The sequence below is a fragment of the Argiope bruennichi genome, chromosome 1 (genome assembly GCF_947563725.1).
Source record: "Argiope bruennichi chromosome 1, qqArgBrue1.1, whole genome shotgun sequence".
NCBI classification, from domain to species: Eukaryota; Metazoa; Arthropoda; class Arachnida; order Araneae; family Araneidae; genus Argiope; species Argiope bruennichi.
The window spans coordinates 19,962,465-19,990,246 of record NC_079151.1 but is presented as its reverse complement, the minus strand read 5'-3'; the positions used below and the strand labels follow the sequence as shown (position 1 = coordinate 19,990,246).

At 27.4% G+C, this 27,782-nt stretch overlaps 1 protein-coding gene across 2 annotated transcripts in view; it reads left to right on the top strand.

Moving 5' to 3' along the window:
* The first annotated feature begins 11,247 nt into the window (after positions 1-11,247).
* LOC129980958 (synaptotagmin-15-like) overlaps positions 11,248-27,782 on the top strand; it is a 77,033-nt gene continuing 60,498 nt past the window's right edge. Inside the window, exon 1 of one of the 2 annotated variants that reach the window (XM_056091491.1) lies at positions 11,248-11,442. The gene's annotated coding sequence lies outside the window, so the exon portion shown is untranslated. Of the gene's footprint in view, positions 11,443-11,540; positions 11,708-27,782 lie in introns of those variants that run through there. The other variant, XM_056091501.1, reaches the window with a different exon arrangement.

The window sequence follows — 27,782 nt, the reverse complement described above, 5'->3', positions numbered from 1 at the left end:
AACCTTCAAAATTTAGTTAGTGTCCTGCTCCGAAATAGCTTTAATTTCTGACTAATTTCAAGGAGGTTTTTTCGAGCCGGGGGGGGGGGGGGTCAGCAGCAGGGTATTAAAGTTATACCATTTGTTTAAGTTTTTAATTTAAAAAAAGACACTTTGTGAACATAGACATAGCTGTTAAATAACTTATTTCTCAATTATTTTTTATTCGGCATTATTTTATTTAGAAAAGACATTGTGGCAGTATTTATTGAATAACTTATAACAATATTTTTAAATGTTATATTGGCTTGTACTTTGAATATTTGCATACCCATGGAGTTATAACTAACTTTCCGATAACTAAGAAAAAATGAAGACTTTGCCTTTGTAATAATTGGTGCAATGAATTAACGATCTGTACAACATTCCATATTATACTCCATTTCATGCATGAGATCACTGTCAAAAAAATAGATTTTTTGCTCATCAAAGATTTTTGCATCAACAAATAGATAAATTATATTGATTAAATAGAAACAATATTCATTAATAAAAGAAATTTATTAATCATCGTATATATAGTTTGATTTTGATTATAATTTTTTTCTGACTATATATGCAACATTTACTAAATTGCACCCAAAGTAATTTGCTAAATTTCTTATATAGTCTGTGATCAAATTCTTAAATACTTAAAATTGGGGTTGAATTGAAATTGAGATTTTTTTTCAAAAAATATGTAATATATTACTCTATGTACAAAGCATATACATAATATCGGATTTTAACATTTAAAATTATTTTTTGTACCTCATCTAAATAATTTGTTTCGAATGCATGTTACAAATATTGCATGTTTATAGAATGTTATCAGTCTAATGACATTACATATTCATGCTAAAAAATAACTGTTTGATGTTATTGAAATTTAACCCTTACTGACTCTTTCTTGTGGCATCGCATCTTTCCTCTCAGTCGTATGCTCCAATGAAGAAAAAAAAATTGTCTCAGAGCATTTAACTTGCTTTATATGAAACTATTGAATATAGTATAAAATTGAGATAAAGTCATATTTCACAAATGATTCAAAGTCATATTTCACATTTTTATATTTTTATTTGGTTTTAAATTCTCAGTTTCATTTCTTGCAGACCTAAATGGCAGTTTCAAGATTATTCTCTGCCCTTATATATATACTTTAAGTTATTCGTTACTTTAAGGCACAAAGTGAGATCACAGAGCAAATTTAGTTTTAAAAATGAATGTTAATTACTTCAACAGAAATAATTAATATTTTTAAAATTAAAGGGAAAATAATTGTAAATAATATTTTTTCAAATAATTTTTTTTTTAAATCTTTATAAAGTATTTTTTTTCTTTCTTTAGTACAAGCTTGTGTAGAAAATAATAATTCTATTTTCGAATTATTCAAATATCTTTTATCACCAATTAAATCTATAATTGCTTCAAAAATCTGGTCTTGTTTTTCTTTTTCCTGTCTTTGTCATATTAACGAGGGAGAAAAGCACAGATTCTTTTTTCACTTGTTTAATCGAATAACAAAAAAGAATATTTTTCAATTTCAAATCATTATTTTGACTTTAAGATTAATTTTTATTAATTAAAGTTATTATAATTAATTTGGCCTAGTTTTAATATTGTAATTATATCAACTAAGAATGAGATAAAAAGTATTAAAATGATTATAGTGAAGTATTATTGATTATAGTATTTTTTCAAGTTGAGTAATATTACATATAATCTCAAAACAAAAAAGTCACAGACAACTTTGAAAATGATATCCTTAACCTCGTTTTCTAAATCAAACATGATAAAATTGAGGTCTAAAACAACTTCGATTATAGTAAGAAGTTGGTAAATAGTTTTCTTCTTGCATTAATGATATACTATTTATTTTAGTAACCCTAGATCATTACTTCTGGACGACTTAACCCACCAGAGGGATGGCAAACAGTAAAATGAGCCTATTCCCGAAGTTCCTTATCGGGCTCTGACTTTGGTCCCACTGCATGCGTTTTCTTTTACGGATATTTCCCCTTTCTATTTAATTCGAAACATGTTTATTTAGTGTTCATAACACTGGTTCAATCTTGCAGAATATCCGCTGTTGATATGCCACTTAATTTCGCTGATAATCAAAGTTTATTGTATTGCTGAATATATATAAACACCTTCATCTTTCATTTCATTCTTTTTTTTTCTGAAGTCAATGTATCTCGCGTATTAATAACAGCTTAAATGATTTCCATATCTGAATAAACAGAACTCCAATAATATAGGACCTTATATGTGTAGCTCCTAGTATAAGAAAGAGGTTGTGTTAGCATTTTATAACATTGTACTTTTGGTCACAATATAAATTTAATTTATTGTGATACTTATGTTTTCGAATTATCGTCTACATGTAATCATGTACATGATAATTCGAAGAGAGTAAGAGACAGACAGATTGCGCTTTGGCGAATTTAATTCAAAATTAGAAATTGTAATTATATCTATAAATTTAGTGTAAACACCATACACAAATATCTTTTATCTGTTTATTCTTCTCCACTCCTTGGATCTTATTCATTGAATTTTTTTACTTGAATCTTATTCATAGATTCAAGTATATTCAAAAATAATCATCAGAGTGACCAGAAACGTGAAAATTCATTAAAAATGTTTTCTCAATTATGACTTTTTCTGTTTATAAACAAGTAAAGAAAATTTTTAAAAAATCGGTTTTTAGAAAAACATTTTAACTGCACTTCAAGAACTAAACATCATTTCGGATTTTAATTATTTTCTACTGTTTAATTTATAGTTTGGAATTTAATATGACAATTATTATGGAATATTGAAAAAAAATTCTTACATTCATTACTAGGCGAATGAATGTAAGAATTTTTTATATTCAACATTTAATGTATTCAATGGATTAATGGATTAACTTTTATTAAATTAATCTTCGTAAATATTTGAATTGTCATCTAGAATACATAAATATAAAAATTATAAAGCTCTGATACATAAGGAAGTGAGTACAAATTCGATAACAAAATTTTATGTTTACAAATAGGAAAAAGGCAAGTTAAAAAAAGTGAATAAAAAGAAGCCTGAGAAAGTAGTGTTCCGGATATTTTTAATCCTAATCAAAGAAAGTCGGAAAAATTCTAAAAACATAATAATAAAACGAATCATTATAAAAGAATTTCAAATAGATTTTCCGAAAATTCTTGGAAAATAACAGATGTTTTTCTAGCGTTAAATTCTTTAAGATTATTTTGATTCTCGTTTCTCGAAAATGATGTTTTTCTGAAACGCCCACAGATATTACCTTGCCACCGTTCCATTTAGTATACTTGGGAGAAAGTAGAAAATACTCTCTATAAGAGCGATAAATATTGAAATCAATTAAACTGACATAGTTGGAAATCTTAGGTTATTGCTTTCGTTTCTTTCCTAAACGAGAACATACATTTTTAGAATATATCATATATTTACATGAGTCAATAAGAGTTAAAGTGGGCCAACCCACATTCTGCTCAATAAATGGCTTAACATAAATAGTCCCTGATTTGGAAAAGATATGATTTAATTTCCAAAATAAAGGAATATTTTTGTTGTATAAATATTCATATCTATTTTGAAAGTGCTAATTCGAATTGCAAATATTTGATTAAATATTTTAGTTAAATTTTATAACGTTTAAAGTAACATACCCATGTAATTTTCTCATGTATATGTAGCAAAATCAAACGTCTACGCTTCTAATCCTATTAGATACTGAAATTCCACTTGGATTACAGCTAGATTGATAATCAATATCAGATTTAATCATAAGCTACATATACAATATAATTAATCTACATATACAATATAATTAATCTACATATACAATATAATTAATCTACATACATAAGCTACATATACAATATAATTAATCTACATACATAAGCTACATATACAATATAATTAATCTACATACATAAGCTACATATACAATATTATTAATCTACATACATAAGCTACATATACAATATTATTAATTTACATATACAATATACTTTAATCATAAGCTACATATATATTAGGCTATTGCTTAAGATTCTCCTCTTACTTTCTTGAGGATTCCCAAATTTGTCCATGTAGATGAGTTGTTATATACTAAATACATACTATAAATATATTTATAAAAGGCCCCTATATCTTACGCTTAGGGTTTCATCAAGTTTAAACCTTCCAACGGTAATTATGTGAGCTTATTCCTCTTATTAATGTTTTTATTTTTGTTTGTAAATAAATAAATGTTTTTCAATACCTCGTTTATATTTTTTTTTCATTACATCTTCGACTTGCTTTAAGAACCTACTCCTTTGGGGAGCACCTCAAAATGAGAATGAGAAGCTTCCGACATGGTGATTGGTTCTTTCCACCCTGGAGGGTACACGAAAAGGTGGGGGTCTGGATCCTCCCATTGATGACGAGACGTACTTCCTTAGGAAAAGGTTGTACCGTGGCCGGTGATGGCCTTTAGGACTCAACCACAGTTCCCGCCAGTGCTGCTGTAGCGGCAATCCGGTAATTCAGGGTTTTTTTTTTTTTAACCTTATGCCTTCGGGCGGGTCGGAGAATCAATAATATGGCTTACTTTCAGAACCTAACAAATCTACCAATTTAATTTATAGAATGCTCGTTTTCGAGTACGCTGTTTCAACAAATGATATTAATTGTAGTGGTGAAATGATTTGTGCATCAGCTTCAAAGCTTTGTTTAGATAGATGAAAACAAACAAACAAAACAAAATCTGCTTGTTTCATCAAGTGCTTGTTCGTTTTAGTACTGGTATTGTTCGAGGATTGTACTTCACTAAGGGGTAGTATGTAGAGAAATGAACTGTTGTTATGCTTACTAACTTCGCAAATAATCTTTTACCGTATTGTTAAGGACCCCGGTGACCTGGTGGTAAGATCTCGACTTCGGAACCAGAGGGTTTTAGATTCGAACCCGATTCCACAGAAGAACCGTCATGTAAGCGGGTCCAGTGTGCACTAAATCCGTTGGCGCCAAATGTTCTTCTCCCCCTGGTATGGTGAAGAATTTTGGAGAAGAGGTGCCTGCTCCTGTATCGTCCTCGTCATCCGACAGCGGCTCAAAATCCCGAGGTCCAGCCCAAAATAGCCCTAATGTTGCTTTATAACAGGACGTTAATATTACTAAACTAAACACCCTCTAGCTAAATATAAATATTCTTCGTTTCATCTTTTCTCTCATGATTTTTTTGACAAAACAAACGCCTCCTGAAGCATATGCAAACATTCAGATGGTTTTCAGGTCCGAGAATGAGCAGTACCAGCTTTATTTCTCTGGTGTTAACATTACTGTTGATATCACTGTCCTTGCTGCAGAAGTCACAAATGTCAGTTTTGAGAAGAATCAGGAAATCTATTGTGTTACTGAGTTTTGGATCTAAATTTTAGCAAACTTATCAAGTATTTTTTAATTTTATGACATCGTGAAGTCAGAATTTGTTTTTGTTCTTTCCTTTTGTTAGATAACCATACTAAGATAACCATAAAAAAATTCAGTTTCATTGTTTATAAAATAAGATATCGAGATTAGTCTTGCAAACACTTTTGCGTTAGTCCACTTTGGTTCTCATCGCTTCATATATGAAGAGACTAAGGTGTTGGAAAAGTTATAAGGAAAAAAAATATTTTTCAAATTATCGTCTCTAGATACCAAAAACATTCGTTAATTTATTTCGATGATGATAAAAACCAAAAATCAGATACCTCACTTATTTAATTTCAAAGGAAAAGCATATAAAGATTTTATTTCAGGAAATCCTAGTTCTAGAACAAAATTCTTGGAAGAATTTCTTAGAGTTAAGATAATAAATGCGAGAGTTATAAAATGAGACGGTTCATGTTAAATTGAATCAGTAAAACGAAGCAGAAGAATAGAGTAAACTGTAAGTTTATTGCAATTGTTATGTTATAGATCAAGCTTTATTTCGAATTTTATTACGTATGCATAATAAAAAAAATCTTTTCATTGTGAACTATTTATAAATGCAAAAAATTTAGCTTATTTGAAAATGGAAAGTTTTATTCTAAAGTCGTTAGTCAGAGAACTAAAGTTTTAAAAATTGTATCAAAATGTCTTATGTAAATCAATATAATTTAAGAGAATATAAAAGCTTTATAAAATTTTATAATCAATAAATTTTATAGCAGCTATATTAAGTTGCTAACGATTAATTTGTTGAAGAATTAATGCATAGTTATACTAAAATTAATAATGCTTGATTAGTTTCGTATTTATTACGAGGAAATTTTGCAATCGTTTTTCTCTCATTTGTTAATGTGCAGGTAATATTTGTTTATTGATATATTCGATAAAAACATACATTTTTAATATAAAGTATTAACAATTCATCTCTTAAATTTATATACTTTGATTCCATATCAGAAATGCTATTGGGTAGTGAATATGTGGAAAATTCAGTAAGAATTTATTGATAACTATAATAATAAATTAAAGAATAAAAATTATCAACAATCAAAAAAAATTATGTACTTTAATATACACAGGAATTTTACACACTATGTTTGTGCAAATTTTTAACTTTTGCTTCAAGCAACTAAGTTTCCTTTTAACTTGAAATCCTTTGAAATATTCTCTAAATTTTTCAATTTTTTTTTCTGTTCTGATACCAATATAATGGAAAAAGCTACTAAATTTGTATATTAAAAAGAAAATTTTATTTTTAGGTAATGTTATCTGATTGTCTAACACAAGAAATCAAAGATTTATTCGAAAATCATGCATATGTAAGTTGTATTAAGGAACGAAAAATCTTCCTAAGAAGCATTTTTTTTTTTACAATAAATTTTATTGTTGAAAAGCATTATGTAATTTCTATTGTCTTTAAGAATATAAATTCCTAAATAAGCAAAGTTATTACTTTAAAAAATAAGGATTTTTGGCATATGCTGTTATACTGTTTCGTATAGAAACTCGATATTTTCAACAAAATTATGTGAGAAAATAATAATAATATTTATAATAAAAAACATGCAACATATTTTTAGTTGGGGGGGGGCAGAGAAACATATACCAAATGGTACTTAAAGAAATATGTAGATATGCTTTATTTCAATTGAATAAAAGTGTCATTTAATTTAACATCAATAATATAGAAATTTATATTGGAATAATTTTATATATTGGCTTACTCATATACTTCTATAATCTGGTATGTTCTGTAGTTAGCTTCATCGAATAATGAAGAGAATATAGTTAAAATTTTGTAAATTTTCTTTTTGATAGATTGGTTCGTAATTTGATATAGATAGACAACATACGTGCAAACAACAACATTCCGAATTTCATTTAAATAATCCATTTTGTTTAATAATCTCTAGCACACTCCAGATATACAAGCATGTAGTTGACCAATCGGCGAAATGATTTAAAGTCTGACACAAGTCTTAAATTTTAGTGATGAAAAAGCATGTGAAATTTATTTCTTCCATATCGTAGCATTATTTTCATTTGCAAACGTACGAATAGACAGATAAAAGTTCTATTAGTGAATAATAACTAAAACATCGTAGATAGAAGTCAGTATTTTTTTAAAAATAAATAATGCATACAAAATTGAATCATCTTGCTTCTTCTATTTTGGAGTTACCGGGTTTTTAAACAGATAAACAAAATTTGAAAAACATTTGTTTTCACAATCCATCGAAATTTCGAAACTGGAATCTTTTACAATACTTTACCTCTATTTATTTTGTCTATGAGAAAGTGAAAAACATAGCATGGAAAACTAATTTTTCCAAAAATGTTCTTTTAATCATTTGGCTCTATTTATGTAGAAAGATAATTTATTTTCATTTAGAGAAGTCATAATCAGCGGACATGTGGCTTTTTGATAATGAAGTCTTAATGAATTCTGAATACTGTCAAAAGAAATAAAGCTCACAGATAACTTTCGGTTTGATGACTTGAATGAACAGAACCGGATAGAAAATTTAACTTCATTATGCCTTTTGTAATTGCAATTAAGATGTACACAGTATAATAGTTCATTACTTTAACTCAGGAGATCAAATTCATCGTGCTTCGACATAAATTGGTATTAGCATATACTAATTTTTACTTCTTTATGATTATTTTTGTCCAACAGAATATTTTTTTTTTTTTTTTGGTATTCTAAACACGTTTTTTTTTAAATTTGTTTTTCTTTTTAGATGCTCTATAACAAGGGCTCTAAGCTTCAACCACTGCACAATTTATTATTATTTATTTCCTTTTTAGTGTTTGAATCTGTTTCATAATAAGATTTTTACAAACAATTATCTATTAGAAATATAATACCTTGACTACAAAACTCTAATAATTTTCTATGTATTTGACATTTTCTTTGGTTTTTTTAAGACATTGTTTTATGTGGGTTTCTATGCCAGGTGTTAGTGTGCCAGTGTGTAAGGAACAAACAAATTAAAATTGTTGTTTATACTGATTTTTAATAATTCCTGAATTTAAAAAATTTCGAATTTTATCAACTAGAAAGAATTATTAAATAGTAAAATTTCCTAAATAATTTATTTTCATGGAGAATATTCCTATAGAAAATGCGATTCGTAGGAAAAAATATAGTAATACAATTTTGGCATTATATTATTCAAGTAAAGTTTGGCGCAATTATTCCAACGCTTTTGTACATTTCAATGTTATATACATTACAATTATAAATATATTTTTTATTGAAATATTAGAATATTTTTAGTAAATTATCAAAAAATTTAGTCAATAAGAGTGGTTTTCCGAAATTTTCTTTCATACTCTTTAATAGAAGTATTACCCCTTTTCTCACATAAAATTTTGAACCTTATATAAAGTCGCCAACATCCAACTTGGTATTGGAGTACAATAGCTACGAAATATGAAACCTTGAGAGGTATCTAGCCTGTTTACTAAATCTATCATAAGCTCATAAGCGACTTTTTTTTGGCGATTAATTGCCAACATGCAATTATGTACAAGTAATCGAAAATGGAAAATGTATTTTGACGAAAGCCGTATTTTGACTTTTTTTTTTTTTTTGACTGAGAAAATTCAAAAAATCACATAAGAAGTTTTATTCATTTAAATCATTATGTTTTTAAATTATTGCGTTTATATGAATTAGAAAGTACAGGCAGACAGACGGTAACTGGTTTAGTTCAAAACTTTATAAGATTCTACATTCAGGTGCTAAGCTCGTGTTCGAAATCTTATATATCTGTCTCTTTTAGGTTTGTAGTAGTTCCCTTGTATTCAAACACCTGAACAGACTGCCTTCATTTGAATGTATCTCGTTCATAATTTAATAAAAGAAAGTCTACGGATTTGTTCTAAAGACTATATGAAACATTTCATTCGCTTAACTCAAAACATTTTTCATTTATTGTGTTCCTCAGACAGACGTAAAATGTGTTTTTCAGACTCGGGGGGGGGGGGGTTAAAACATAAAGTTTCGTAAAAAATTACGGTGAAGAATTTTTTTTTTAATAATTAATAAATACATCAAGTTATTTAGTATCTAAAGTAGTAACTTTCATTACAAAATAGAGTTTAGACTCTATTTTGTAATGAAAGTTTGTTAAAAATAGGGTAATACTATATATAACATGATTGTCTAGTCAAAAATTCGTTAAAACTACATTTTGCTATGAAAGCTTATTGAAAGAAGTCTAATACTACATATAACATGATTTCCTAATCAAAAATTCTTTAAAACTACATTTTGCAATGAAAGTTTATTAAAAGGAAGTGTAATAATCTATATAACATGTTTGCCTAATAAAAAATTCCTTAAAACTTTATTTTTCAATGAGAACTTATTAAAAAAAAGTATAATACTATATATAACATGTTTGCCTAGTCAAAAGTTCGTTAAATCTCACTCATTTTATTATAATACTCATTAGTCATACATAGGAGAATTAATATGTCCCCCACCTTCACCATTTCACTTCTAATTCCATGATGGTTAGAAGAATTAGGATCAAAAAGAATACAAAGATTAGAGCTTTTCGATGAAGAGCAAAGTGCTTAGATTAAAAAGTAGCTGAATTCTTTCAATTTTTCATTACCATCTTTTATAGAATTATAACTGACGAATTTTTAAAAAAACTATATTTAAGCTGCCTGCGTCCTTTGCATTATCACGCCCTTGCGGTCTTCGGGAGCAGCTCTCTTTGAAAATTTTTGAAACCTTTCTGAAATTGAAATATAAAAACGGAAATGTTTAACATTCCATTCTCCATTCATTTTTTTTACTACTTTTCAATTCCTACTATTAGTTCACACTCTCCCTATATATATTGATATATCTTGTTCAAATTTTCAATCGTTAATAAAATACTTTTTATTCACCCACTCGAGTTCAAATACATTTTTTTTAAACATGTAGTGGATGACACTTGATGTTAATACAGTTTTTCAAATATTAATTCATTAATTAAATTTAATTAATTTTTAATACTTTAAATAGAGTTTTAGCAATTTTTAATGAAATTAGAAAATAACAGGCAGTAGCTCAATCGGTAAAATGCCAGGATTTCAGTGTTTTTCACGTGAAGGTGAAGAATGCGAGTTCAATTCTTGCAAAAATCAATAACTTTTTGATACTTAATAATTTTTTGATAATTATTTAATAAAAAGTAACTAAAATAAAATTTTTCTTTGTTGATTTAAGTAGGAATTTAATTTAATTTTTTTTTATTTTACTTGTTTTAAGAATTAAAAAAAATGCGTTGAATTTTTGAAAAACATTAAATAAAATGAAAAGCACAACCGTATTAAATTGAATTTCTTATTATATACATTTCGTTAAGTCATTCATTCACTTATTTTGTTTTCCGCATCTAGAAATAAAAAAAAAAACTAACAAACAGAAACAAAGCAAAAAAATATTTAAATTAAGCACAGATATATAAAATTTAAAGTACAGTGATGTAATGCAGTATTCATTGTAATACTTTATTTTCTCTCAAAACATATTTGTATAAACATGTTTTGAGAGAAAATAAATATTTAATTTGAAATTATTTCGAAAACGTGGGGAAAATAATTTTGCGCTTTCTTCCAATTCCATCCATCGTGCGGGAGAAGAAGCACTAGCACTCGAATTGTGGCAGCCGGATCCAGGATTTCTCGCCAGGTGTTTTGTTGTCACTTTGGAATCGGCATTCACCGCGCATGCTCATGTCGTCGCTGGAAACGGATGGCATCCCGAACATACGGTGACTCCCGAATGGGACCCTTTCGAAATTAAAAGAAGTGTGTAAATCACGTGTTTCGGAAATCTCTAACGGGAACAGAACACAAGTCGGAAGAGGAAAACTACGGGAAGGAACAGAAAATTTGGGCAGGAATTCGGAAGAAGATCCCTCTTCCACCTAAGTAAGAACGATATCTTTTTATTCGAAAAAAGCCGGCAACACGGGTAGAGGATTGTTTGCGGCTTAACAGCTGTTCGAATCGCGTTGGGACAGGCCAGACTTATCTATCTTAATCTATGTTTTGTTTTTCTCCTCACTATTTTTTTTATTTACTCTTCATTTTCAAGCGGTAATCATAGGAATTTCCACATTGAGTTTTTTTCTTGTGTTTTGGATTACTGATACGCAAGTAACTTAATTCTTGGTTTGAGTTCAATCCTCAGTCGGTAAGTAGTTATAAACAAATATTTTATAAAAGAGTTTTTTTGACATTATGATAAAATGACAGACAACGTTATGTTTAATATTTTAGATAATTAAATTCTATATCTACTTATTTTCAAATGTGTTGTTGAATTGTTGGAGAAAGAAACATATGTTATGAGCTTTCTTCAAGTATCGACTTTTGTCTCGTAATTTTCAAAACTTTTAGTATATAGTTTTTAATTTGGGATTTAAAGAATTTTGACAATACTATGCATATATTTGTTGCCAGAGAAATATATATCTTAATCTTTTGTTCTTCATTCATCCATTTAAATTATCTCTTTATATTGTGTGTATATCATATGAACTAATTTTGCTATAAAACTTCTCTCACGATATTTGTAATATGAGTAAATCGTTATAACGTAAAAATTATGAACTGTGTATAAATATTTATAGTTATAAAAAGTAATTAAATGTTTTTATAGGTTTGTTCTATTATCCATGCATTTTAAGTACCTATATTATTCAGTATATATTAGACAATGAGTTACGTATGATTTTCCATTTTATTCGAGATTTTTTTCTTTTTTTTGTGTGTGTGTGTGTGTTTCAGAGAACTAAATACTTGTATGCAGAAATATTTTGATTTTGAAAGCAAATTCAAAGTTTATTTTACATTATTTTATAGATATTTATTGATTTAAAGGATCATATGTCATTAATAGATATTAATTTATTAATTATAATCGGCATTGTGGTATATCTTAGTTTTTTTTTATTCACGCATAATTACTTTCTCTATTAATTTTTAATTTTTTGGCGTAGACTTTTTTTAGGAATGGAAATTCTCCTCACCTTTTTACAATTAAAATCAAAAGTCATAATTTTGTATGGAATTTAACTCGAACGGCATATAGCTTCATTTACAAGATTTTATAATAACAATATTTCAACATGGGATTTTTTCCGAATAATACTGTTTAATTATTCAATTAATATATTTTTAATTTTGGTATCTTATGCAATACAAAATGTATATGTATTCATTAATTCGCTATATGGTGTTCAATTTCGTCTTAAATCTCTTGTAACATAACGTTCTATAGCATTATTAAGATGCAGTAAAGTATTGTGAATATCGATCATTTTGTTATAAATAGCTTACATGTATACAATATCGTTGTGTTAATAAGGAAATAAATAGTTTTAGCGAAACTTCAGTGTATTGATTTAAAAATAACGCACATTGTGACCTTGAAGAAGATTTGCATTTATACGCTAATTTAAATTAGTCCTTAATTGGAGGCTCATTAATTTCAGCTTAAATTTACACTCTAATTAGTGCTAAGGGAGATTTTCGTTAAAGGGTAAAGCATAGTATCACTTTAATTATTTTCACACACACACAAAAAAAAATCTTTCGACTAAAATTTAATTTGTCGTTTTCCAAACCACATTATTTGCTGATTCTTCAGAAAAAAGTATTTCGCCTGTAATTTTATAGCCTTTTTACATACAAAAAATATTCAGTCTGGAAATTGAAGATCACAAAATGGTTATTCAGGTAATTACAACCCGGTCATTATTACTGGTGTAGTCATTTTTTATTCTGTTCTCAGGGAAGATTTCTTCAGTATTTGAAACTGAAAACTTAAATATGACTCCAGAATTTTCCTTGAATTCTAAATAACATTTCCCGATTTTAACTTTCATTAAATGTTTTGACATTATAAATAAGAGGTCATATCTCTAAAAGATAAATAATTGATTTGATCTAAGAGTAAGAAATGTTCTAAGAAATAAGATGTTAGTGATTATGATAATAATTGAATTTTATTTTTTGCTTTGTTTGCGTTTGTTATTAAAAATGCGGTTTTAAAGACTGCACTTTTTTTTAAAGGGAGCTCATAAAAATTTTATGATGAAAATAATTAAATGAAGAGCAAATTGCCAATATTGGCATTGGAGCATCATAAAGACCTACCTCCGATCACTGAGACTCTTTCGAGATTTATAGTGAATCTTTAGAGAATACAAAATTTCCTCTATTATGGTGCAGCTACTCATTATCACAGTTAGGGTAATTTGCCCCACACCTTTATTATGACCTCAGGAAAGGAAAACTGTTTGCTTATGCAGTAACTTATCCTCCTCAAATTTGAAGTAACCGCCGGTGAGATCATTATCAGGGGAAAGCACACGATTGCTGATATACGAGGCTGTAAAGTGCGGGTTATCGATCAGGTGTTGATTGACCTCTCGTAATAATAGCCTTCTCAGAATTCAATACAGATATTATACATATATCGAACTTCATTGCCCAAGTTTTTGCGACTTTAAATTATAGACTTGAAAGATGCAAGAATGACTAGACATCAGATTCAACAATTTTATAAAATATTGCAAGTAATATCTACACATGAACAATTATTCGAGATGAAAGTAATTATACAGTATTTAATTAAATATGTGACCCATTTATCAATCTTTTATAAGAAATATAACTGAGAAAAACTTGCTTCAGATTCTATCTTTGTTAATTCAATAACTATTAAAGAGTAAGGCACTAATTAAATATATTTCCTACTTATATTTCACCTGTTTAAAATATTCCATTTCGTTTTAATATTTGGAGGTAGTTTATAATATTGTATTTGAATTTCATGGATAACGCAGCTACAAATCCGAATGAAATGCGTTTACTTAATTTTCGAAATAAACAACATTGATTATTTATATTTCAATCTGTTCCACAGTTCACTTAATTCACTTCCACAGTTTTACTTTCTTATTTATTAAAAATTCTACAATCATCATCGTTCATTAATTAATATAAATATCAGAAAGATGCTAAAAATATTTGAATAAACACATAATTGTTATTTTATGTGATACCTGAAGGACTCATTAAGTTCATTAATTAATATCACCTTCTAATCAGTTTATTCGGTTTAAATTTCATTATAATACAAACAAATTAAAATTTTCAGAATGGTTTAGCATATACTATTATTGAACATAACTTTAATATTATATCATGCAGCTCTTGAAAATCTAAATGTTGCATTAATATCCCATTTTAAATCTGTCAGACTTCTAAAACTGTTTTAAATCTTTGAAAAATTTCGAAAATTGATCCATATCTACTTTTAATTGTTTTTAGATTATATAATCATTTTTAGTGATTTACAAAACATTTTGACTACTTTTCATACTTTTCGGGAGAACTCAAATTTGTATTTTGTGTGGGATTTGTTTATGAATCAGCTATTGCATACAACTGATTTCTATTATTATTCACCCCTGCCACCACAACGACTATGGTGAGACGAATAAATACAAAAAAAAGTTACAAGCATAGATATGATTTGCGGAAAAAGGTAATAGAAATGTAAACTTATTGGTACAATTTGTTACAATTTATAATTTATTGATAAATTGATTTATTCGTATTGCTATTAATAAGAAAATGTGCAATTGCATAAAATGCACCGTAACAGATTTAATTTAGGTTTGTAATGATTTCTTCCCCAAGTGAAGCTAAAGCTAGAATTGCAAGAAGTATGTCAAGTGTATGTCATTATAATGGAGAGAATTGAAAATTTTGCCATATAGGTTTATTGTTGACATGGTTTTCTATTTCCTGTCTGTAGTTTTTACTAGCACAAACATTGTTTTGAATAACAAATCGTAAGTGCAACCTCAAAACATAGTGCGCTCTTAATAAATGTGATCTCTTGCGCTTTACATTACAAGTGTGTTTTAATAATAAATGCAATGTAATTATCCATCGTGTTTATTAGTTAGTTTAGTTACATTAACATCCCATTTCAAAGCAACACTTGGACTATTTTGAAATGGACCTCGTAATTTTGAACTGCAGTCAGATAACGAGGACGGCACCTGAGCTGGCACCTCACTCTCCAAACCACACCAGCAGAAGAACGTTTGACCCCGAAGGATTTAGTGTGCACCATGTCCGCTTATACAACGGTTATTCGGAAGCATCGGGTCTCGAACTTGAAACCAGCCGGTTCCGAAATCGAGACCTTACCACCACGCCCCTGTGGTCCACACATTTATTAAACTAAAGCACATTTTTTCGCTTACTTGTGTTACTTTTGAGGATTATTTATCTACTAGTACGTGAGGATCCGTTTTCCAACTCTGCGTCGCTGTAGACTGAAATTTGTCTTTGAGAAACCTATCTTTCTGTGAAGTTTGTATTCACTGTTGCGAAACACTCTGCATATGACTCTGACTATGAATTAAACGTGCATATTATAGCATTTTTGGATTCTATTCAAGTGACATATTTATGATCTAAGACATAAAGAAAAATATCTTTTTATTTTCCTTGTGCTTGATACAAATAAATCTCTTATACGAATCCTAAGATGATAAAAGTTTGAAAGCGTTTTTTATTCAGTAAATAGTAATTTAATTAGAATTTGTTTTCATTCTTCCAAACCTAGAATTTTTGCAAGGTATTTATACTGCTTTGCAATTATCTGTAAAAATCGTCACTAAATTTTCTTTATATGGAAAGTTGCGAAATAAAGTTTACACAAACATGAAGCTTACGTTTTAAGAAATTACTTCAAATCTCTATTTTGATGAATAAATATATATTTATTTTGAAATACATTCTTCACATTCTTGTTTTTCGATATCGATATTATTTTTATTTATAAACATTTATTTGATAATATTATTCAATAGAGCTCACAGTGCTTTCATTAAATAAACATGTGTCAGACAGAGCTTATAATTTCAAATGGGGTTTTGTTTTCGTTTTGGCAAATAAAATATTCTTTATTCTTGTATTTAAAATCCGTCCAAGTAAAATCATATGCTGTAAAAATGCATGAATATTTTTGTATACACTTCTTTTATTTTAACATATATTCTTCTTGAAAACGCAATGAATTTCAGCAATCAATTCAATGATCAGATTAATAAAACAAATACAAAAATTGCGAACAGTTAATTTCGTTTTAAATATGCATCAATTGAGTGAAATGAATGCATCAGAAAATAAGATAAAATCTCTTATTTTCACCTGCAGATATATTAGTAATTTATCCAGTATATCAGTAATTATCTTGACGTTGCTACCCTTTTTACAGCTAAACTACAGCAAAAAATTTAAGAATTATTATTTAAAAAATAAGAATTATTCTTTGGATTAAACTAATAGAAAATTACTTCCTTTTATTCATCCCAATTCAGCTTTAGATAATGTTGAGTAACGGATGATTGCTAAAATGAAACTAAGTCAATAGAAATTCTTGTAGAGTTTCTCTCGAAGAATGAATAAAATAATTTCCAGTTATTTATTTAAAATAAAAATTATTATCCTTTTTTAGCAATTGTTAGAATAAACATTAGGAAAGAAAAAGCCAAATAATATTAATACACTGAACAAAGAATTCTTTCATTCCTTTATTAAAGAAACATTCGTTTTTTGCAAATTTCAGTTTTGTTTGACATAAAAATTTTAAGAATATTTAAAATTTTCCTTTCAATCCGTGCTAGATTTGAGTTTCAAAATAATTGCTATTAATAATTTAATTACAACTGTCTATATATTAAATAGTATAACAATTATCTTACCGTAAAGTTGGGATTATATTTCCATTGAAAGTACATATTCGCTTTCCCTACCATTTCATTTTCACTCGCCCAAATAGATGGGCTATGTGTTTACCAAATTTAAATTGCATTTAATTATTTATTTCGGCTGACTTTATTTGTACATATGTCTGATGGTGAATTTGAAAGAAATGTAAGCTGTCTCCACAAAATTAAAACAAATTTTGTTATTACATTTAGAAAAGACTTTTTTTTACCTGACTACATATTTTGAAGCTTATAATTTTGAAATCAAAACAATCAAGAATTTTCAAAATTATTGAAGTTTTTCACTCAATTTTGAATTTTAAAAATTTAATAAGAGAAACTTTTACTGTATTTGGAAAAATGAATTATTTTTCTGTAAAATTAAATTAATAATTTAGTACAGAAAAGATAAAGTAAAAATAAAAATAATCAAATTTTTAATCAAGGTTTTGATTAAATATTTGAAAAATTTTGTGAATAAAGACATCAGAAATATATGATTTCTTTTTAATTTTCTCGTATAAAAAGAAAGGTGCTATATATGAGTAACAGAAAAAAATGTAATCTTCAAAACAACAAATCAATTCTTTTTTCAGATTTCCCTTTAAGATGAAAAGAAAAAACATTTCTGGAATTATATGTCTTTATTTGTTTATCGGTATATGCAAAACTACAATAATGCTAAGCAAAAAAAAAAAAAAAAAATCGCACAATGTTTCAAAACTTTAATTGTCGATTTATAAAAAAATTGGAACAATTATGGGAATAAGAAAAAACTCATTTCTCAATCTTTTTTCTTATTTTTCTCCATCTTGCGTAACTACACAAAAAATAACTATATCTACATATTTTTTATCACTTACTCTCCTATTCATATGAAATGGAATTATTATGTATGTTATTTACAATTCTATGCATGCTCTTTTTCACTTCAAACGAAAATGTTTTATGCATTTTCAGTACAATAAAATATTGCCTTTCGTTATGTTATGTTCGTATATTATGTGTTGTATACTTATTATTTACTTGTTTTTTTTTATTTTTTTATTTGACATTTTGTTATTGGGCTTGTACTCTAAATTCCAAATTTTCGACATTGCGTCACGATTTCGAATCATTTGGTAAAGGAAAAGCAACAAGACAACTTTTAAATCCTTTCTATGCTTTTTCAAAATATCTCAGTTGGTACAACAAGAAAATTAAAATAACAGATTTAAATTAAAGTAAATGTACTACAATTTGAGCTCTAAAGTATGTTTGTAGCTTAAAGAAGCTGGAAGCACAGAATTTCAAAATAAATTAATTTCCTTCTTTTTCTCATTTTTAGTTGCATATCTTTTAAACTAAAATGCTTATGCATGGCACAGTTGAGCCAAATAAAGCTCTTACATCAAAAAATCCCGCTAAAAAAACTATCAAAACCAGCTTAGAGTAAACTTCAACAAACAATTATCATACAATTATTTTCCAGTTGCCATCTGAAATCTTTATACATCGAAAATAGTTTATGAAAGTTGTTGATTTATGCATCAATATGAATATTATGTGCTAATTTCTTATAACATGGCTGAAATTTGAAGCGCAGACGTTAGATATAAATCCATAATACGGTGCTTATAGTTTCTACCAGACTAAGGCAGATATCTTTAAATTTTAAATGCAGTTCCTTCTTCCGTAGATATCCCGTATCATTATATGCTAATTCATTTTTGAGTGATGGCATGTCGTCTTCAAGCAGTCTTCCTTTCCAATGCCTTATATTTATTTTCACAAGCTCCTTCCGGGGAGTAGCTGCACATGGAAGAATAAAAAAAACCTCCTTTCCAGTAACTGTAATCGTTTTTGCATCATTTCTTGAAGTAGCAAGATACCATTTTAAGAAGAGATTCAGGAGCTGTATATATATCCATTTTGTAACAGGAGATTTAGATAAATCATATTGAGTTAGCACCTAGCCCCAGTCCAGAGGGGTTTCTATATGTCCTGATAACTTATTTATCTCCAAATGTATCTTTTTTTATATGTCTTAAGGCAAGAAAATATGCTACATTCTATAGTTGAAAGCAAATGTTCAAAATGGACCTTTCTTTTGTTGTTGATTGGAAAAGCAATCGGCAGCTCAAATCATTGTTATCTTATGACAAGGTTCTACTATTATCTTCAGTTATGGATTTTAAAAATGTCTTCTTTCTTTAGCCACTTTTTCAATGGTAATAAAGGTTGAAAAATATTTCTGCTTTGGGGTCCAGTTTCCTTCTGTTATTCTATAAAAGAACTATACACTCTCCTCCCTTGCCCGAATTTTGCACTTGTCAACTTACACCTATTAAAATCATGAAATATAAAATTATTTAATCTACATTTTTCGGAAGTACTACTTATCTTCCATTGGATCTACTTGAATTAGATTGACTAAAACCAATACCTTTACCAACCACAAAAATCTTATTATAGTGAGATCCAATTGAAACAGCAGCTTAATAGATATAATAAACTGCAGATTAACATAAAATATATGTAAAAATAGCAGCTTAGTATTCCACAATTGCTAGGTTTATCGCTATATTTGATTTTTGCAGACTCTTTTTAAGCCGTCAATAAAAAGCAGCTACATTTTCATTAGTTATAATTTGTTGTAAAGAAGTGTATGGACATGCGATTTAATGAAGATGATCCCATGTGATGAATATAAGTGTGGAAGTTGATCCCATGTGATGAATATAAGTGTGGAAGTTGATCCCATGTGATGAATATAACTGTGAAATATGATCCCATGTGATGAATATAAATACGAAAGATGATCCCATGTTATGAATATACGTGCGAAAGATGATTCCATGTGATGAACATAAGTGAAAGATGATCCCATATAATGAATAGTGGGAGATAGTTTTGTGAAGAAAATAGCATCCAATAATGCAAAATTATTTTCATGGACAACATCTACTTTGGTAAGTATGAATGCTGAATGTGTAAAAGACTTTTTTCGCTAAATAGTGAAACGACACGTTTTGAAATTCTACTACCTCCAATCAATCCAAAGAAGCTTTTCATCTTTCCTTCGTGAATGTGTGTTCTATGATGCGGTCAGATAAAATTCCGAAATTTGCTTCAACTGATCGTAGCTGATGTTATGGAAGCATGTTGTTATATTCGCAGAAGTGATATCTTTTGGAAAGGTTTTCGTTAAATGTGCTGGTAACATTGAACATAACGTCAACTTCGAACAAATTAGTATCTTAAATAACTGTTGAAACCATTGGTTGTTTATATAATTTCGGTTTAATTGCTGCTCAAAAGGTTTTAGCACTTAAATTTTGTATATTTTTAATTTTAGGATTTGAAAGTATTTTAAAAGTAAAAATTACTTGCAATGAAACTGGGTTTATGAAAGAAATAATATTTTATTTTAAGGCGGCAATACTATCGCTTCGCCGATTAATAGCTTCCGCTTTATCAAAAAATATGAAAAATATTCAGACAGGAAATAAAAATGGCAAATCATCAGTGGAAATAATAACTTTATTTACCTTTCGCAATTCCAAATGTAGTCGAGTGCATATATATATTGAAAAATAATTTTATATAAATGTAATGAGGATAATACAATAGGAAAATTCAACCAATTTTTTTTTCGTTCATTTTTTTCTCACATTCACATTCAATTGTAAGCGGAAAAATAAAATATTTAAAATCGTTATAAGATGAAAGTGATTAAAATTTTTTTAACAATAAATTTATGCTGTTGATAATTTATAAGGTTTTTACATAATATAAATAAAAATTAATATTGGCATTCAGTTATTAATATTTATTGCTTTTTGAACAACGAAGAATTGCTTTTGATTCAACAAAAGAACATATTTAATATTTTTTAACAATTATAATTGCAATTAGAACAAATAATTATGGTAATTAGAAAACCGCCGAATTATAAACTTTATGATTATATATATATATATATATATATAACCAATCTAAAGTAAGAAAAAGTTAGAAAACGAAACTAAAATGAAAACGAAACAAAACAGTTTCGAAATCGCAACTAAAATTTATTACCTATTTAAACTAAAACCAAAAAAGAACTTCATAGTATTTAGAGAGCGCAATTGCAGCTACTTCTAAAACACAGATGAATTGATACAAAAGTATTAGAATCAAGTTAATAGGAAAAACAAAAATCAAATAAAAATTAAACCAAAAAAATTATTAAAAATATATATTATTATTATTATTTATTATTATTATTATTATTAATTTATTATTATTTTTGTTATTGTATTTTTACTTTGTTGTGGCTATTTTCTTCTAATTTGTTATTTTGTATTTCCTTTCTGTTAAAATGGTATATCTCTTGAGCATAATTTCAGGGGATTTTCGAGTCACGAGGAATCATTATTAGACAATGTCTGTATGTCCTCACAGAAAAAATCCCTTTCTTTGAATCCCTGCCTGAGGGTGACCCTTGAAAAAGTCTTCAGGCCGGATTCTTTTTTTATTTTTTTATATTTTTTTAATAATTTTTTAGGTTTAATTTTTATTTGATTTTCCTATTAACTTGATTCTAATACTTTTGTATATATATATATATATATATATATATATATATATATATATATATATATATATATATATATATATATATATATATATATATATATATATATATATATATATATATTCTTTTCTCATCTTTTAAGTATCTTTTAATTTTTAAGTATCTTAGAAAGGAAAATGAAAAGAACTTGTCTTTTTTGGAAAATGTACTTTGTTTATGATGTTATGCTTGTTTATGATAATAACTTATGTTAAATGTTTCCACTTCAAACACTTCTTTTGTTTACGATTTTCTGTGCATAGAACATTATAAATTTGCTTAGTTAATTATATATTTTCCATGGCTAGTCTCGTTCCATTAATATGCAAATTTTAAAAAAAAGTTGTTATTTCACTAATATTAAGCATCTCAATAAATATTTTTTTCAATCACTCCTAGGCTCTTTGAAAATAGTAAATGAAAGGTGATATTTTGTTTTTATCTAAAACAAATGAAGATTTCAGCCATTTGAATTGATTTCTAAAAGGCCATATGCAGCAAAATTGTGATGAACTCTTCATACGAAAATGTTCTTTATAAACGTGGTGGCATAAATGCTTTACTGGTCATTCATTGTCTTCATGTTCTCTAAACGTAACCAAATCCTCTGTACTCTTGTCACAATCCTTTACTCCAATTTTACGCTTTCTTGTAGGATAGCATGTGACTGTAACAAAATCTAGCTCCAGTGGCAAAATCCAGTGCCACTGGAGCTATCTGCCGTCTATAACATATTTATGCATAGAAAAACAGGAAGAAAAGCACCGTTGTCTAATTCACATTCGCTCGCCCCTGTGTCCCTAAAATCCGCGTATGCATATGGCTTTGACACCAGATGACAAGATTTCCATGTTGAATACACGATTAAAATTAGGATTATTTTGTTTCAGTTTTTGGTGTGGTTTTTACTTCCAATGTCAAAATTTCCATTCTTAATCCAAGATTAAAATTAGGATTCTTTTGTTTCAGTTTCTATTACCCTATTGTAAGACATTGTCTGTTCTAGTTAAAATGATTATTAATGATTTATTTTAAAGTAAACCGAAGGCTAATCAAAAGAAACTATGGTCTTTTTTTATAATGCCTTATTAACGAGGAATAACGTATATATTTCTCCATCACAATACCTAATTTAAAAACATATTTTGAGTCTTTACCCTTTCATAATCTAGATGGCACATATCATTACATGTACTAGATTGCACATAATAGATGCTTAGAAATGCATGTGCTCTGTCAATAAGTTTTTCTTTCGCCTCAGACGCTAATCTGTTGAGTCACAAATCACCTTGAAGTCAGTATTCCCCCCAGTAAGTGTTTCTTCCTGTATCAGACTAGAATTCCTGGATTCCAGTACCATTGATGGATAAGCTTATTGCTAAAGAAGGATGGCAAAAATAGACGACGTCATAATCAGTCACATTGACTGATTGGTTGGTTAGTTGATCTGAATTTTTATGGTGTAAGAGCCAGGATTAACTGTGATGTGACAAGACACATGCTATGAATATATTACCAAACGATTAACTATTATATTTCCTTCAGACTAAAAAGATGATGAAAAACACATTTTCTCAAAAGAAGCATTTATAAAAAAAGATACGAAGTTTTGAATAAGATAAAAATCTATGGCTAAAACAAAAGTTTAAAAAAATGATATTTATATAAAACGGTTAAAGTTAATTGCTCCTAAAAATTCGGATATTTATTATTATTATTATTAAGATATCGTTTACAGATTGAGGAAGGAGAAAATATTTTCTTTCTTTTCTCTCTAAAGTGTGAATATTTTAAATGGATAATATAGATTTTTCTTAACGGCAATCTAAAAGCTAATATGATAGTTCCCGAATACAAACCATAGAGTTCAAGAATTACTTAAACAATTGCAAAATGTTTCTAGCAATTTTATTAATTTGTTTCGTTTTTAAAAGAAAGATCTGTTGATATTCTAATAATGTATATATTTTAAATAATTTTAAAATTATTTTTAGAACTTGGCAAAGCTGATATCAATTTTCGTTTTCAAAGGCTGAAAATTTAAATAAATAATATGACATACTTGGCACCCACAGATTATCCACAAGATCGAAAAGTTAAATAAAAATTTAATTTTAAATTTATGTGAAAGGATGCTTTTAAAAGAATTTTATTGCCATGTAGGGCAACAGTTGAATTTATCATCTAGTACAAATGATATGATGCAATGGTATTTAAATAAATAATTACATTCATATTTAAGGATACTGAATACCTTTCATAATATAAGATCTTTCATAAAAGGCATTAAAGTGATAATAACTAGTAATATTTTTCTTTATTATTTGTTCCAAATTTTCAATCATCGCTTTATTTACCGATTGATTTCATTGTGACCATCAATATTTCATTGGATAATTTTTTTCAACACAAATAACGGAAAGAAATTTCAAACATATTTTTATCTAGGTTTAAAATAATAATAATTTTTTTAAAGGAAAAGGATTAAATGAACTGCTAAATTAAATGTGATGATAACTTTATTTATTTCAACACAATGTAGCATTTAAAATGCAATTTTACTTCTAAAAATAAAAATAAAAATTTACCATTGTTCCCTTGCTCAATAACAAAACACAGGGAAGGAAGTACTCGTCGATGCATAATTAGATTCCTCTTCCTTTTTAAAACCCTTTTTTATTATTATTTTTTTAAATCTACTGAATGATTTTTGAGTACATTTCCTAACTGCTAGCAGATTTACATTTTCTAAAAAAATTGTCATTTTTTTTTCCTTAAAAGAAAGGCAAGGGAAAAAAATCTATATAAAATATATAAAGAAAAGAATCTTTTCACACAATGTCATTCTAAAGCATATTACACCGATATATCTTTACTAATAGCCGGAATTACTTTCCTTCATATTTCTTATCTCTGAAATAATATGTGGAATGCTGTTTACCAACGGGAGATTGGTGATGTTTCCCCAAATAGAACCAATGCACACGATTTAATAAGAATCTATAGCAACAGGAACTGGAAGTGACCATCCCCTGCGGTCATTTATCAAGTCCACTCTCCCTTCGATTGCCCGCTGTCCAAAATCGATCTGATAAACTATGGTCAACACTTACTTCGACACACAATTAAATAAGGAAGCAGGAAGAATACTTTAGGCCTGGATTTTTTCTTTATTAACACTAGATATAGTCAGTGTCAAATTCATTTGAAATTTCAGTAAAATCTGTGCCATGTATTAGTTTTGTTAATAATGTTGAAAATTATATTCATGTATTTAAAAAAAATCGGCACATAATCAAATAGGAAAGCAGGAATAACACTTCTGGGCTTGAAGTTTTTTATTAGCAGTTATACTAGTTATAGTCAATATCAAATTCATTTGAAATTTCGATAAAATCAGTGCCATGTATTAATTTGGTTAATAAATAATGTTGAAAATTATATTCCCGTGTTTAAAAAAATAATTGATACGTTTCAGTAGAATTTGGTTTAGATACCTTGTAATTAATAAAATAAATCTCTATATTTTGAATGAAAATTTATTATTTTTCTAAGTTTTATATAACTTTTTATGACTTTAAAAAATTTATATACTTTCATTAACCAGCGATGAAATTTTTCGTAGCTTTTATCATTCTGGTAACTTTACTTTTCTCTTATTATGATTAGTAAATACATTTCACTTAGCGGTTATTAAGTTAAATGAAAAAAAAAGATAGAAAATAGCAGTAAATTTTTTGTTAAAATCAGGAAAAGAAAAGAAGGATAGATTCTGCTTGTATTGAAAAAAATATTACTTTCATTAATAAATAAAACTTTTAAACCTCAGAGGGTGTTTCGATATTAATTGTGTATGATTCCGAAATCCATTAGAAAGGAAGCAGAATCAAAGAAATCTGTTAGAAGGTGTAGTTGAACTGATGCAGAAAAAAGGATCCCAAACATTGCAAGAACAACTGCATATAAAAGAATACTTTAACAAACCATATTTATTTATCATATAATCCAAAAACATATTTTAACGTGTATTGTAAAAAACATAATGCAAATACCTTTATTTTAAAATTTGTAGATGTGGTATAAAACATGGATGGGACGTCAATAAATTTTATTTTAGAAAATTTTTTTTATTCAATATGTTTCACAATAACTTTATTCAGAATATAAAAAGACAAAGTAATACTTTAATGGCACGCGGTTTGAGAGACTGTATCATGCCATGATAAACGCAGAAGGATAATTGTGTGTTTTGTAACCATTTCATTTTTAATAAATATAACTACAGCTATAAAAATTGCATCTGTTCATATGAAAATTTATCACAGTAAAATCACTCACAGTATCTCTGTCTTTAAAGCGTGGCAATTTTATATCGAAATGTATTGAAGACAGTGGAAACAAGTTGGTTAAAATATTGTATAGAATTGTTTATTAAACGTAAAATGAGGTTCCATGCCGTCGAAATTCTAAACTTTAAGCAAATGGTAGTGAATGTGATTTATATCATTATATCTTCAGGGACGAATGATTTCAATACAAATTGATTAAGAAATTTGTATTTCATTTTATCTTTCAATGTAGGCTATTCAAACGCATGCAGTATAATTTATTAATGAAATGGAAATTCTAAATCATTTTTAGCCCATTTTTCCTTCATAGTTTTTTTCAGTAATTTTCAAAATATGATTTTGTGAGATTATAGATATGTTTTAGTATTTGTCTACTAGATTGTCTGAAATAATTTATTTATAAGAAGGTAAAAGGGAGAAAATCTTAAAAAAAATCAAGATTATACACTCTCCAAAAAATAAAATTAACATACATAAAAATGTCAAAATCTGGATCCAAATAAACAGAAATTGAAAAAAAATGCGTACAAAATTAAACATAAGTACTCAATTAAATAGAAAGAAAATCTATTTAATTATTAATAGTTATATCTCAATAAACAATAGTTATTATCTCAACAGAGACATTTGTGGATATAAATGTATTCTACCGGGAACAGTTGAACGACTGTTTTGTGGTTAAGAATTTTCTGTTCCAGAAATTTAAATGTTAAACATGTTTCTTATGGTGCATATCAATTTTCATTGCGAAACTTTATAAATTATAACCCAATCATAAAATGAAGCTACAAAGATTTTTTTTAATCACACGCTATTTAATCTGTTGAATATTTCTAATTATAACATTATAATTTTATAAATTTTGAAAATTGTAACTCTTTTTTATATATAAAAAAATAATTTATATTTCTTATGAAATAAAATACAAAAATAGAATTTTTTATCGTAATATCAATTTGTGATCCAGTGCTGAAGCGTTTGAAGGTATTATTAACGATATCTCTTCAGCAGCCGAATGTAAATGCTCTCACCTGCCTCTCGCTGTCTAAACTGTTGACGTCATAGAAGCAGGTGGTCTGACTTTATAATCTAACCTTTACTTGGTGTCTCCTATCACAAAGTAGACATCGAAATTAAACAGAAAGAGAGATGATATCCAAATTACTCATTTTTTAATCTTTTTTCATTAAAAAAATTGAGTACTATATATATGAATAAAATAAAATGATAAACAATCGTCAAATTTTCAGGCTGATAATAAATGTAATCTACATATTCAATTTTTAATGATAAATGTTTTATTATTATGACAATTTTTAAGCTACTTATATATAGAAAGTTCTTCCTAAAATAATCAAAGGTTCAAAAAATTTCTAATTGTAGAATATATATTGTATATAACGATTTAATCACATTTTCAGAATAATTCTAATTTTAATCACTTTAAATTGTGCTCAAAATCTTCAGCCTTAATAATATTTTTGATTAATATTAAATAAAATGTATGAAAAACGAAGCTTTCCA